The sequence below is a fragment of the Silene latifolia genome, chromosome Y (assembly GCF_048544455.1).
Source record: "Silene latifolia isolate original U9 population chromosome Y, ASM4854445v1, whole genome shotgun sequence".
In the NCBI taxonomy this organism is placed as follows: domain Eukaryota; kingdom Viridiplantae; phylum Streptophyta; class Magnoliopsida; order Caryophyllales; family Caryophyllaceae; genus Silene; species Silene latifolia.
Window position 1 is genome coordinate 163,902,862 of NC_133538.1, and position 13,313 is coordinate 163,916,174.

At 41.3% G+C, this 13,313-nt stretch overlaps 1 non-coding gene across 1 annotated transcript; it reads left to right on the forward strand.

Moving 5' to 3' along the window:
- The first annotated feature begins 12,589 nt into the window (after positions 1 to 12,589).
- On the forward strand, positions 12,590 to 12,695 carry LOC141636271 (small nucleolar RNA R71). The gene has a single exon (XR_012540893.1). It is a non-coding gene; the product is annotated as a small nucleolar RNA R71 (small nucleolar RNA).
- Positions 12,696 to 13,313: the final 618 nt, after the last annotated feature.

The following is a 13,313-nucleotide window of genomic DNA, read 5'->3' on the forward strand; positions in this document are numbered from 1 at the left end:
ATCGAGTGGTTTGGTTCTAGTTTGCTCGATCGAGTGGTTTATTTCCACTCGATCGAGTGGTTTGGTGCTAGTTTGCTCGATCGAGTGGTTTATTTCCACTCGATCGAGTAGTTTATTCTTCTATAGACTTTTTCTGCCTATTTTTCTTATGGGCTTTTGTAATTAGTCCATAGGTTAGGTTTAGAGTGGATTTTCGTATATGACTGAAGGGGGGACAATGTAACTGCTCTCTCTTCTTCTCTCTGGATCTTTTCTACTGATTTTTACTCTATACTTTGCTACTGTGGATTGGATTTTTGTTCTTGTTTTTACACTTTTGCTACTCAGATTTGGATTACGATTGGTATTATTATTACTCTTTCATCCTTTAATCATATTTATTGCTTTTATGTTACTATTCCTCTCTTATTATTTCATCTCTACTTTAATTCAATCTTTATTAATTGTCATAATGTTTAGTTTCAATTATCTATTTGTTATTATTGTTAGTTCAATGATGATGCGTAGCTAATTCCCCTCTGCTAAGACTATAGGGGATCCATGATTATGAAGGGATAGTAATCAATTTATTGGATTAATGCTGGTATAATCTTTGTTGTTAACTGCTGCAATTAATTGTATCTGTTTAATTGAGTCGACGCAATTAGGCATTTATATCATAGTGACCCTTGACCTAGATCGAAAGGTTGGAATAGGCGAGACTAGTAGCGAACAATAGGGCATTATAGTTAGGGCGAAAGCTAAGCTATTTGTGCTTTAGGGCGAATTGAGACCGGAAGGAGATATTCACTGCCCCTCAGACCGTATTTGCATTGACCTGAGACCCAGATTACTTGACCGAATGATTTTGGTGAACCGTCTGTCTTAGCTATTTTCTCTATCTGTTTAACTCCCTTTCTCTACTTTATTCCTCTTCCTTACTCTCATTAGTTTAGAATTAATCAATTAAAACCCCCCAATTTGGTTACTTTGACGGACTTAGATTAAGCTGACAATTTCCCATCTCCCTGTGGATTCGACCTGACTTCCCTAGCTATATTAGTTAGAGCCAGTTGGTTATTTTTGATAGGTATACGACTGCCCTGTCAAATTTTGGCGCCGTTGCCGGGGACGTGGCGCAATTTTGTTGCTTTATTTAAGTTTGTTTTTCGTCTCAAGGAATTTATTCCTTGAGACTGATCTCATTTCTGCAAAGTATTTGATTAGTTTTGCAGGTTATTTGTTTGCTTTGTAAAATCTATTTGCCAGAATGCCTAAATTATACAGCCATACAGAGCCTAATGTGGATTCACTGCCAAAAGGTTTCCTATTACCCATTACTGATCAGGGAAACTTTGGAATCTACCCATCTTACATACAGCTGGTAGAGAGAAATCTCTTTAGGGGGGTACCTGAAGAAGATCCGTGCAGGCATATAGAGCTGTTTACAGAGTATTGCTCTGCCATTCCTCTTTCTGCTGGGGTGACATAGGACAAAGTAAAGGGAGCCCTCTTTCCCTTTTCTTTAGCTGATGATGCCCGGGAGTGGTTGAGAGATCTTGATGGGGAGGCAGCTGGTGTAACCAACTAGAGTTCCCTTGCCTTGGCCTTTTACAGGCGATATTTCCCACCGTAGTGCACCAATGCGTTGAGAGCTCAGATTAGTTCTTTTGAGCAGCTGTCTACTGCAGATTTGAACGGGGCTTGGACTAGGTTCAAGAAGCTTGTCCGCTCTGTGCCCCATCACAGATTTAAATGTTGGTTCCTTTGTACTCAGTTTTATAACGAATTATATCGGAGCGAGAGAGCTATTCTTGACAGCGTAGCTAAAGGGAGATTCACGAAGAATGTTGAAGATGACCAAGGGTGGCGTCTCATTGAAGAGATGGCTATTCATGTATCTGAGTATGGAAATCCCCGAGGCAGTGAGCAAGTTATTGAGTCAGTAGCTGCTGCAGTGGAAGGTCTTAGCAAAAGTCTAGGTAATGTGGAGATTGCAGAAGTTTCAGGCGAGAGTGCTCAAGTTTGGTCGATTACTGAGTATGTTGAGCTATGTGGTAGATGTGGTATGGAAGGGTATGACCCTATTGGATGCCTGGCGAGTACAGAACATGTCCTTGCTTATCAGAAATACAAGCAAGGAGTTCCTTTTTCTCAGTTGTACGAAGAAATAAGGAATGCTCCTACTCTTTATACGCCAGTGCCGCAACCCGTTCCTCCTCTTGCAAATCAAGAAATTGCCGAACTGAAATCCTTTATGTTTAGCATAACACAACAATTTGAGGAGAAGTGCAATAGGAAAGAAAATGTCATAGCAGAGTTGAGAGAACAAGTCGCGCAGTTAACACTCGCGAAAGACCAAGCCAAGCTTCTACCGACATGCAATCCAGCCAATGTAACAAGTCGCCAAGTTGGCCCTACTCATGAAGGGTCAAAAGCATCAGTAGACGGAGTTTTATAGCTGAAGATACCCCGGAGGATGATATAGACGAGTTTCTGGACAAAATTGTTGCTGCGTGTGTTCCAGACACTCGATCGAGTGAAAAATCTACTCGATCGAGTGAATTAATTCATCCCATCACTCGATCGAGTGAAAATACTAGTCGATCGAGAATTGCAGAAAATGAAGATAGTCGATCGAGTGATATTTTTACTCGATCGACCAAGTTTGCTGAGGAAATCACTCGATCGAGTAATAAAAAGGCTCAATCGAGTAAAGTAGAAAAGGACAATGGTCGATCGAGTAAGGAAAGTGGTCGATCGAGTGTTTCTCGACCTGAAATCACTCGATCAAGTGATAAAAGTACTCGATCGAGTACCAGAAGCGGCGGAGATCCTATTTTACTATCTAATTCCACTACCGTGTCGTCTTCCCCTGCTGTGGAGACGTCACGCATTGATAAAGGTAAAGAAAAGGTTGCGGGCCCAATCATTGCTACCAGGGTACCCTTTCTAGGTCGTCTAAAGGACGCAAAGATCGAGCGACAGTACGGTAAGTTTGTGGACGTTGTGAAGAACCTCCAGGTAACTGTCCCTTTTACCGAACTTGTTACTCAGGTACCTACTTACGCTAAGATTATGAAAGATATTGTGACGCGTAAGAGAGATTTAAGTGAGTTTGAAACGGTTTCATTTATGGAGGAGTCTAGTAATTTGCTTTTAAATAAGGCTCCACCAAAAATGAAAGACCCGGGCAGCTTTTCTATTACCTGTATTATAGGCAACATGGTTATTGATAAGGCTCTTTGTGACTTAGGAGCCAGTGTTAGTGTCATGCCCCTACCTGTCTGCAAGAAACTGAACATGAGTCATCTTAAAATGACTAACATTACCCTACAGATGGCTGATAGATCTGTTAGGAAGCCTTTAGGTGTCTTAGAGGACGTGCCTGTGAAAATAGGCAAACTCTTTATCCTATTTGATTTCATTGTTTTAGACATAGCTGAGGATACCTGGACTCCAATTATCTTAGGAAGACCCTTCCTTTGTACAGCTGGGGCCGTTATTGATGTCAAACAAGGGCGTTTGACTCTTGCAGTAGGAGATGACGCGATCACTTTCAGTCTACCTAGTACTTTGGCTCGGCCAATGATAGAGGATACTTGTTATTCGGTTGATATTATTGATGAGTCTATTTATGACTTCTGGTCGGGTTCTTTTATGAAGGACCCACTAGAAGCTCTTATGCTTTTTGATGAGTGTGCAGATAGCCCAGATGACGATGACACTATGTTGGATTTGCTTGTTGATGATTTAGATGAGCCTGAACTCACTGAAGCTGAGGGAGAGCAAGTGGAGCAGATGATTAGCACTCTTTGATCCATTGAGGTAAAGGTACCAGAGCGTAAGCCTCTCTCTTCTCATCTAAAATATGTTTTCTTAGACGATACTGAGCAATTTCCAGTCATTGTTAGTGCTAAGCTTGATAATGATCAGCTAACCTCTTTGTTAGCTGTACTTAAGAAAAACAGGAAAGCAATGGGTTATTCATTGGACGATATCAAGGGGATTAGTCCCGATATTTGTATGCACAAAATAGAGCTGGAGGAAGATCACAAACCTTGCAGACAGGGTCAGCGCCGACTGAACCAGAAGATGCAAGATGTTGTGATGGCTGAGGTAATGAAGCTGCTCGATGCAGGTATTATTTATTCTGTTGGGAATTCCAAATGGGTGAGCCCAGTGCAGGTGGTCCCAAAGAAAGAAGGAACAACTGTAGTTAAGAATGATAAGGATGAGTTAATACCTACTCGAGTAGTGACTGGTTGGCGGATGTGTATAGATTACAGACAGCTTAATGCCGCCACCAAGAAAGATCACTTTCCTCTTCCTTTTATTGATCAAATGGTAGAAAGGTTTGCTTCTAATAAATTTTTTTGCTATTTAGACGGGTACTCAGGGTTCTTTCAGATCCCTATACACCCAGACGATCAAGCTAAGACTACATTTACTTGTCCTCAAGGCGTATTTGCTTATCGCAGGATGCCTTTTGGTTTGTGTAATGCCCCTGCCACCTTCCAAAGGTGCATGATGAGGATATTTTCAGAGTATATTGAGTCTATTATGGAAGTTTTCATGGACGATTTCAGTGTTTATGGAAGTGATTTTTCTAATTATCTGTCTAACCTTGATAAAGTGTTGTAGTGCTGCATTGAGGTTAATCTTGTGCTGAACTGGGAGAAGTGCCACTTTATGGTCAACGAGGGAGTTGTCTTAGGGCACTTTGTTTCTGATAGGGGAATAGAGGTTGACAAAGCAAAGGTGGAAGTGATTCAGCAATTACCACCTCCTGTTAATGTTAAGGGGGTGAGGAGTTTCCTTGGTCACGCCGGCTTTTATCGCCGGTTTATCAAGGATTTCTCCAAAATTGTTAAACCACTTGCACAGCTGCTACTTAAGGATGCCCCTTTTGTGTTTACTGATGAATGTCTTTCTGCTTTTCACAGGTTAAAGCAGGATTTGATTTCTGCGCCGATCATACAGCCTCCCGACTGGGACTTGCCGTTTGAGATAATGTGTGATGCTAGTGACTATGCACTAGGAGCGGTGCTAGGCCAAAGAAAAAACAAAGCTTTGAGTGCGATCTACTATGCGAGCCGAACTCTGGATGAGGCTCAAGTGAAGTACACTACCACTGAGAAAGAGCTGCTAGCTGTAGTTTATGCCTTAGAGAAGTTCCGTTCTTATTTAGTTGGGTCAGAAGTTACTATTTTTACTAACCATGCAGCTTTGAGGCATCTTCTTGCTAAGAAGGAGGCTAAACCACGGCTATTGAGATGGATACTCCTTCTTCAGGAGTTCGATTTGCAGATTAAGGATAAGAAAGGAGCTGAGAACGTTGTAGCTGATCACTTGTCGCGGCTGATGCGACAAGAAGGGGAAGATTCTCTACCTATTGATGAATCTTTCCCTGACGATACTTTAATTGCTGTTATATCATCTATTGTTAACCAAGAACCTTGGTATGCAAATATAGCTAACTTCGTTTTCAGTGGCAAGCTGCCGCCTGACCTTTCTCATCAGCAGAGGAAGCGTTTTAGATAACGCTAAGCGGATTTCGGGATTATCCTTATTTGTTTAAGGAGTGTGCAGACGGTCTCTACAGACGGTGTATTCCGCAGTGGGATGCCAAAATAGTCCTGGAAGGCTGTCACTCCTCTTCATATGGTGGTCACCACGGTCCATCGCGCACCGTGGCTAAGGTACTTCAGTCTGGTTTTTACTGGCCTTCTTTGTTTGCTGATGCTAAGTCTTTTGTTTCAGCTTGTGATGCTTGCCAAAGATCAGGGAATATTTCAAAGAGACATGAGATGCCACAAAATGGTATCTTAGAGGTTGAGGTTTTCGATGTCTGGGGCATTGATTTCCAAGGACCGTTCCCGTCTAGTAAAGGTAACAGGTATATCTTAGTAGTTGTAGATTATGTGTCGAAATGGGTTGAGGCCATTGCCTCACCTCATTGTGATGCCAAGACCGTGATAAAAATGTTTAAAAAGGTCATATTTCCCCGATTTGGTGTCCCTAAGGTCATCATTAGTGATGGGGGAATGCACTTTAAGGAAAAGAAACTAACTTCTATTCTGTCTAAAGTTGGTGTCCAACACCGGCGTGGTTTGGGGTATCATCCCCAAACTAGTGGTCAGGTTAAGGTCTCTAATCGAGAGTTGAAAGAGATCTTGTCTAAGGTAGTTTCTAAATCACGGAAGGACTGGAGTCTTAAGTTAGATGACACATTATGGGCTTACAGAACTGCCTTTAAGACACCAATTGGTGCATCACCTTATAGGTTAGTTTATGGGAAATCGTGTCACTTACCTGTTGAATTGGAGTGTAAGGCTTGGTGGGCAATTCGTGAGCTTAACTTTGATCCTAAGTTGTGTGCTCAGAATCGTCTTTTGCAGCTAGATGTGTTGGAAGAGTTTAGGCTAAATGCCTATGATAGCTCGCACATATATAAAGAGAAGACGAAGAGATGCCATGACAAGAGAATTCTACCTCGGGAGTTTCATGTTGGGCAAAAGGTGCTGCTGTTTAATGCCCGATTGAGATTGTTTCCTGGCAAGCTGAAATCCAGGTGGAGTGGTCCTTATACGGTGACAGCTGTCACCAAATTTGGATCCGTGGAGCTCGAAAACTCTGAAGGTAGTAGGTTCAAGGTGAATGGGCAATATGTGAAGCATTACTACGAGGCAAATCAAGGAGACAATCGTGTTGAAGTCTTGTACTTCGACGAGCTAGATGTACGAGTTAATTGATGCCAGAAAGGTCGTGCGGGACCTCATAAACCAGCGCTCTCCGAGAGGCAGCCCGGACTGTTTTATTGTACTTTTGTTGAACATTTAATTTTTCTTTAGCTTTTTGTTGAACTTTAGACGCTGTTTTACGAACCTTTTATGCCTTCCTTGCTTTTTAACGTGTGTTTTGCAGGTCCACGCACTCGATCGAGTGTTTTTTCTACTCGATCGAGCGCTTTTTGGGTAGAATTAACTCGATCGAGTGATATTTTTACTCGATCGACCAAAGCAAAAATCGCGTTTACTCGATTGAGTAGTTTTCTACTCGATCGAGTCCTTCCTTTTACCAGTTCACTTGATCGAGCAGTTCCAAGTTGCTCGATCGAGTGGTTTCGTCTTCCAGCAGCTGATTTGCGTCTATTGAGCTACTGCTTGACTTTCTTTGACCTCCTATATTCATGGTCGGTTTGGGGAGGTCCCTCTTTATGACGTTTTGTAAGTTTTTCGACTCCACTTCTCTTTTTCTCTTTAGTCTGCATTTCTTTCCCTATTTTTGGTACAATGAGGGCATTGTACGGTTTGGTTTGGGGAGGTATGCATCCATATCAGTGTCTGTCTGCATGTTTTTCTTGCATTTATGTTTGCACGTTTAATTATTGTCGCATGCATTGTTGTTTTATTTAATTCAAAAAATCAAAAAATCATAAAATTCAAAAATTTTCATGTTTAATTTGAGTCGGAGCGTTTGAACATTGACGCTACATTGAGTCCTTACTTGAGCCTTGCATATTCTTGACATTTAGTTGGCATGATTTTGTGCATGATCTACGAGTGTTTGTTTCTCTCTTATCTGAACGAATAGACTTGACTCTTTTATCGGCAAGCTACATCACATTTTGAGGTTAGAGCTTATAAACTGGTGACATTCATGACCGGTTTCATCTAGGATGTGAGTAGTACTCTCTTCAAGGCATGTAACATTAATTTGCATAAGCATGAGTCTAGTCTTCTTAATACATGTATGCATTCGGTCTGTGGATGGTGACACATGTTAGGAGTGGCAGTTTCCTTTATTCTATTCTACCCATGAGCCCCACATAGCCAAATTGCCTTTTTGTCCTTTCAACTGCTGTCTATAATTTTTCCTACCCTAGCCAAGCTAGTAACGAGTGGTTGTTGGAATGTTTTATTGCAATATGGCTATTTTATCGGATTACTGAAGATGGTGGAAGAATTGAAGGGAAAGAAAGAAAAAAAATGAAAAAAAAAAAAAGAGAACGAAAAGACGGAAATAAGGAAAGAAAGAAAAATCATGTGAAATAAAAAAAAAAAAAAAAGAAGAGAAATTTCATAATGAATTTCACTCCCATGTTTTACTTATATCTTATGGGGAGTTGACGAAGTATTGGTGTTTCGTGAGTTTAGTGCATGGAATTTGCACCGTTTTATCTTGATATATTGAGTAAGAAGTTGGGATGCAGTTCAAATTTGGATCCGTTGTTGCTTGCCTGGCTATTAACTCCACATATCCAAATTCATTTTAGCCCCTTCCTACCCATTACCTCACTTACCCAAATGTAAGTCCTCGACATGTGTCTTGGTCATTAGTATGGTTGGAATGTATATGTACGGTTGTAGAGACTTTATTCATGTTAACTGCATGCATGTCCTTATAGATCGAGTTAGGTGAGTGTCTTACTTCTTTCTATCTTTCACATATATACTCACCTTGTGCCTAATTTTGAGTGACGAGCGACCCGTGAGAGTCTGATATCTTTTGAGTCTTGCAAGGTCGACGGTTTAGTAAGTTTGATACATTGATTTAATTCGTTTGCACTTCTCATTTGCCACTTTGTCATTTTGTTGCATTAAATTGGTTTTGGTGGGTGATTTGTAGCTGATTTGTTGGTCCCGTTCCACTGTTTATTCTTAGTTGCATTCATATTTTGCTTGGGGACAAGCAATGGTTTGGTTTGGGGAGATTTGATGCGTGTATTTTATATAAGGTTTTTACCTCATTTCTACACGCATTTCTGTACTTTTTATGTAGCATCTAGCTACAAATACCCCCGAATATCCTACTTTGGTTCTTTTTATGTAATTTCCAGGAATTAACCAAAGAGGAGCTAAATCGAGCCTTAATCCGTCCCATTTGCATGCATTTATGGAGAACGAGAGCCGGAGCTTGGAAACCTGACACTTGGAAGACGCGTGAACTGGTTTCGGGAAGTAATTCAAGGTCTATCGTGCTTAAATAGCTCGATTGAGTAGTTTTTTCTACTCGATCGAATGCTTTATATACTCCAAGTTGCTCGATTGAGCAGTTCAAGTTTACACAAGAGAAGACTTTGCAAGGAATGCTCGATCGAGTGGTTTATTTCCACTCGATCGAGTGGTTTGGTGCTAGTTTGCTCGATCTAGTGGTTTATTTCCACTCGATCGAGTGGTTTGGTGCTAGTTTGCTCGATCGAGTGGTTTATTTCCACTCGATCGAGTAGTTTATCCTTCTATAGACTTTTTCCGCCTAATTTTCTTATGGGCTTTTGTAATTAGTCCACAGGTTAGGTTTAGAGTGGATTTTCGTATATGACTGAAGGGGGGGGACAATGTAACTGCTCTCTCTTCTTCTCTCTGGATCTTTTGTACTGATTTTTACTCTATACTTTGCTACTGTGGATTGGATTTTTGTTCTTGTTTTTACACTTTTGCTACTCAGATTTGGATTACGATTGGTATTATTATTACTCTTTCATCCTTTAATCATATTTATTGCTTTTATGTTATTATTCCTCTCTTATTATTTCATCTCTACTTTAATTCAATCTTTACTAATTGTCATAATGTTTAGTTTCAATTATGTATTTGTTATTATTGTTAGTTCAATGATGATGCGTAGCTAATTCCCCTCTGCTAAGACTATAGGGGATCCATGATTATGAAGGGATAGTAATCAATTTATTGGATTAGTGCTGGTATAATCTTTGTTGTTAACTGCTGCAATTAATTGTATCTGTTTAATTGAGTCGACGCAATTAGGCATTTATATCATAGTGACCCTTGACCTAGATCGAAAGGTTGGAATAGGCGAGACTAGTAGCGAACAATAGGGCATTATAGTTAGGGCGAAAGCTAAGCTATTTGTGCTTTAGGGCGAATTGAGACCGGAAGGAGATATTCACTGCCCCTCAGACCGCGTTTGCATTGACCTGAGACCCAGATTACTTGACCGAATGATTATGGTGAACCGTCTGTCTTAGCTGTTTTCTCTATCTGTTTAACTCCCTTTCTCTACTTTATTCCTCTTCCTTACTCTCATTAGTTTAGAATAAATCAATTAAAACCCCCCAATTTGGTTACTTTGACGGACTTAGATTAAGCTGACAATTTCCCATCTCCCTGTGGATTCGACCCGACTTCCCTAGCTATATTAGTTAGGGCCAGTTGGTTATTTTTGATAGGTATACGACTGCCCTGTCATCCTAATAAAAGCAATAAAACAAATTCAACAGAAAATTAAAATCAGTTTTTACAATTTGTTACACGGGGCATTCCCCGCTCACTTCTCAAAACAATTCAGTAGCCCCATGGAGGGCCTCTGACTGGAGGACGTCACTTCAACAACATTAACCGTCCTCTTCATTTTCCACAACCTTGTACTTGAATCAGTAGGAGGAGAATAGTTGACGTCAACATACGCGCGAACTTTTCCCGTCCTTATTCATTTCTCACCAGCTTTAACGTTATCATCTCCACTTTGACTGATATTAATTGCACAATAACCATTGACAATTCCTGCATTATTTTCATCTGTACCTGCAGCAAGGAAAACAGACGAATTCTCCACCTTTTCGCTCTCAATCTGAGGCGGAGGGGTCACAATGGCAGCACAGGATTCCAAATTTTCATCTGGAATGTCAATATGAGGATCAGTGGAGGAAAGGGCATTGCAAGGTTGAGCTTGCATGGGCGCCCTTCGGGACTTAGACTGATGGAATATCAATTCCTCGTCCCTAACCTGAATAGTCAATATCTTGCCCCCGACGTTAATCATTGCATGAGCAGTGAATAAAAATGGTCTCCCTAAAATGATAGGGGTGTGGGTATCCTCGGGGATGTCAAGTACAACGAAATCAACGGGAATAAAGAACCTCACAATCTTAACAGGTATGTCCTCAATGACACCTAACGGTTGTGATATACTATGGTCGCCCATCTGTACAGTCATGTTCGTGCAATTAAACTTAGTCAAACCAAGTCTCTTGGCAAGAGACAGGGGTAAGACACTCACGCTAGCGCCAAGATCACATAACGCGTTATCAATCAAGTGGGTACCTATATGACACGGAATCGAGAAACTACCCGGGTCTGACTGGTTGGGAGGTAACTTATTCTGATCTAGGGCAGTCCCTACTTCGGTCAAACCTACCGTCTCATGATCATTAAAATGCCTCTTACGTGATAAAACTTCTTTCATAAATTTAAGGTAAGAGGGTACGTGTGTTAGCAATTCGGCAAACGGAACAGTGACTTGCAAGCTTTTCAGGAGTTCTGCAAATTTACCGAACTGTTGATTAGCCTTCGTGTTCTGTAGTCGCCTCGGGAAGGGCACGGTAATAGGTATTTCGAGCCCCTTGTTCCTTTCTTCCAACGTGTCGGCTTGATCAAGCTCTATATCCTTCGATCGAGACTTCTTACCTCTCGATGGAGGTCTTTCAGGAGATATTTCACTTGATCGAGCACTAGCAGGCTCTCGATCGAGTTCTTCTTTATCATCAATAGTCGATCGAGCAAAAATATCACTCGATCGAACTCTTTCCTCAACATTTCCACTCGATCGAGCTGTTTGGGCTACTCGATCGAGTTGTTCTTCTTCCTGGTCACTCGATCGGGCAGTATTTTCACTCGATCGAGTACTTTCTTCATAAGTTTTCCTCGATCGACCCCTAGAAACTAGTCGATCGAGCAATTTCTTCGTTGTCAACTCGTTTTCATCAACAGTAACCTGTTCATCAGCAGTATTAGCCTTCCTCGGGTCTGATTTCAACAGCTCAGGTCCCTCGTATGAACGACCGCTTCTCAGATTTATTAACTTCACCTTCTCATGTGGATTCTTATCGGCTTGTGACGGCAAATGACCCTACTTTCTCGTGGACTGGTTCGCGGCTAACTGGGCAACTTGAGTTTCAACTGACTTGATGGACACATCTTTTTGTTGGTCACTTAGCTGCCACTGCTTTATCAAAGACTGCAACATCGTCTTCAATTCAGATAGCTCACTTACCGCACCAAAAGATGATGCACCTGGATTGGGAGGAGGGAAGGAAGGAGGCTTTTGAAAGCCTTGTTGACCCTTATGAGGAGGGACATATGGCTGCTGCTGCTGCGGTGGAGGAGTGGGATTGAGCACATTTGACTTGTCCACCTCAGATTGGGGTGGACTGCCCCTTGGTTATTATAATAGGAACCCCCTCCTTACCTGTATTGTTGAAAAGAAAGGACCTGTTTCTTCTCTGTAAGACAGTTTATAGGAGTATGACCGTCATTGCTCCCACACCTCTCACATATAACGGTGTCCTGTGTAGTCAACAGATGAACCATCAGTTGATCTGCAGCAGGTTGCAGTTCTAATCTATCAAACCGGGCATTCATGGCTTCCAACTGAGCCACAACTGCCTTGTCAACCACGTAAACTGTTCGAATACCCTCTCGTGGGGTTCCCATACTCAGCACAATGGGTCGCCATCTCCTCAATAATGGCCCATCCCTTATCTTCATCAATATTCTTTTGAAATCTTTCGTTGGATGAGGCGTCAAGTATAGCTCTGTGGTCATCGTACTAACCATTGTAGAACTGATTGGACAGAAACCACGGATCAAAACCATGGTGAGGAAGAGACCTCACCAACCTCTTGAACCGACACCAAGCTTCATAGAAAGTCTCATCAGGTTCCTGCTTGAAACATATGATCTTTGCCCTCAGCTGATTGGTGCGCTGTGGAGGTAAATATCTCTTATAAAAAGCAAGAGCAAGGGTCTCCATGTGACACCCCGCGATAACGCGGAAAATATAACTAATAAATTAAAGCGGAAATTTGTGATATTTTAAAAACTTTTTGGTTATTAGTTAAAGATTAACACGCAGGTGCCAAAATGAAGTGAAACAAACACAATAATAGACAAAGTTAGGTTATTACAACCCAAGTCTAGAAGGCGGGGAAAAGATATCCCACGAATAAACATATAAAGGGTTTCTAAACTAGAAACTAAGGTCCAGGGGTTTAGTTATCGCTAGCCCACACGTCTTCCCCACGTAAGCATCTTCACAACCTATTATTCATGTAAACATGAATGCCACAGTCAGTGGGGAGTAACTCAAGGTTCTCCCAGCCACAATATGTCGAAACGAACATAACAAAGAACGTAAACAAACAATCATATTAGAGAAGACATGAGTGAATAGAATCATAACTAAACATGTGATCATACGTGTTTAAACCAACAAGAGTAAAAGACATGATGGAATAAACAAGTAAGGCATAAGCAACAATAAATAAATGAAAAAGAAGGACAAGGAAACCGACACGGCCACTTAGCCACGAG